The sequence below is a fragment of the Salmo trutta genome, chromosome 12 (genome assembly GCF_901001165.1).
Source record: "Salmo trutta chromosome 12, fSalTru1.1, whole genome shotgun sequence".
Taxonomy (NCBI): domain Eukaryota; kingdom Metazoa; phylum Chordata; class Actinopteri; order Salmoniformes; family Salmonidae; genus Salmo; species Salmo trutta.
Window position 1 is genome coordinate 49,113,082 of NC_042968.1, and position 2,532 is coordinate 49,115,613.

The following is a 2,532-nucleotide window of genomic DNA, read 5'->3' on the forward strand; positions in this document are numbered from 1 at the left end:
CAGTCAACAGGTATCAGTCATCAGTCAGCAGGTATCAGTCATCAGTCATCAGTCAGCAGGTATCAGTCATCAGTCATCAGTTATCAGTCAACAGGTATCAGTCATCAGTCAGCAGGTATCAGTCATCATCCATCAGTCATCAGTCAGCAGGTATCAGTCATCAGTCATCAGTCAGCAGGTATCAGTCATCAGTCATCAGTTATCAGTCAACAGGTATCAGTTATCAGTCAACAGGTATCAGTCATCAGTCAGCAGGTATCAGTCATCATCCATCAGTCATCAGTCAGCAGGTATCAGTCATCAGTCATCAGTTATCAGTCAACAGGTATCAGTTATCAGTCAACAGGTATCAGTCATCAGTCAGCAGGTATCAGTCATCAGTCATCAGTCATCAGTAATGTGTGATCAGGTCTCAGCAGCGGTTCCTACTAAACTAGGTGCAGCTGATCTGTGGGTGATGTTGTGGTCCGACTGAGTGCGTATCTGATCTGAGAGGTTTGGCATCAACGGAAGCAGCAGAGCGTCTTGTCTGATTCACGTCATGTGTTCTCTTGTTATCAGCGAACAGTGGAAGTGTCGTTTCATTGTGAATTAGCGTGGTGGGAAATTTAAGGCTATCATCTGACCATCTGACCTGAAAAATAAGACAAGCAACGATGTCTTTAAGCCTTAATAATAAAAAATAAAAGTTGTTTTAAGGGTGGTGTAACGTGCGTTGTTGAAGGTGGACCAAAATAAAGTGGAAAAAAACATACAAACAAAACAAACGATGAAAACAATCCCGTAAGGTGCACAGACTATACAGGAAACAACCACCCACAAAACACAAGTGAAACAAACCCCAACTAAATATGGCCTCCAATTAGAGGCAACGGCAACCAGCTGCGTCTAATTGGAGGTCCTGCCAAAACCCCAACATAGAAATAGAAAAACTAGATAAACACATAGAAATAGAAAATGTAGAACATAAACCAAAAAACCCTGAACCATACAAAACAAACTCCTCCTGAGGCATCCTGGGAGAGTGTGGTCACGGCCAGGGTCTATCCCATCTCCCACTGAGACACCCTCAGAGTGGGGTCACGGCCAGGGGCTATCCCATCTCCTCCTGAGGCATCCTGGGAGTGGGGTCACGGCCAGGGTCTATCCCATCTCCTCCTGAGGCATCCTGGGAGTGGGGTCACGGCCAGGGTCTATCCCATCTCCTCCTGAGGCATCCTGGGAGTGGGGTCACGGCCAGGGTCTATCCCATCTCCTCCTGAGGCATCCTGGGAGTGGGGTCACGGCCAGGGTCTATCCCATCTCCTCCTGAGGCATCCTGGGAGTGGGGTCACGGCCAGTAGTGGTGTAAAGTACTTAAGTAAAAATATTTGAAAGTACTCTTATGTCGTTTTTTTTTGGGGGGGGGGGGAGGTATCTGTACTTTACTTTACTACATTCCTGAAGAAAATATTATACTTTTTACTGCATAGATTTTCCAGGACAAACCGAAAGTACTCGTTACATTTTGAATGCTTAGCAGGACAGAAAAATATGTCAAATTCCCGAACTTATCAAGATAAGACTTGGCCGTCCCTACTGCCTCTGGGCTGGGGGAATCATTAAACACCAATTTATCTTCTGTAAATAATGCCAGAGTGTTGGAGTATGCCGCTGGCTATCCGTACATTTTATAAAACAAGAAAATGTTGCCGTCTGCTTCACTTTAATATAAGGAATTTTAAATTATTTATACTTTTACTTTTGATACTATATAGTATATTTTAAAACGAAATACTTTTAGAGTTTTACTGAAGTAGTATTTTACTGGGTGACTTTACCTTTTACTGGAGTCATTTTATATTAAAGTATCTTTACTTTTACTCAAGTAGGACGATTGGGTACTTTTTCTACCGCCGTCGCTAAGCCCCAAAACAAGAATTCCGGCCAACGAATCACAGCCCTCCAATGACTAGAGACAGTCGTCCAGTTTGACACCTCGGAGAAGTTAACGTTAAATAATATCAAAGCCAGTGAGGGCTATGTCAAAAACTGAGAGTTTTTATGAATGGCTGACTAATTGAAAAGTACACCAGAAGATCTCCCCATACATCTCTATGGTAGACTGTGGCTGATGTGTTCTCTTCCTACATCTCTATGGTAGACTGTGGCTGATGTGTTCTCTTCCTACATCTCTATGGTAGACTGTGGCTGATGTTATCTCCATACATCTCTATGGTAGACTGTGGCTGATGTGTTCTCTTCCTACATCTCTATGGTAGACTGTGGCTGATATTATCTCTCCCTACATCTCTATGGTAGACTGTGGCTGATATTATCTCTCCCTACATCTCTATGGTAGACTGTGGCTGATGTTATCTCCCTACATCTCTATGGTAGACTGTGGCTGATGTTTTCTCTCCCTAAATCTCTATGGTAGACTGTGGCTGATGTTTTCTCTCCCTTCATCTCTATGGTAGACTGTGGCTGATGTTATCTCCGTACATCTCTATGGTAGACTGTGGCTGATGTTTTCTCCCTACATTTCTATGG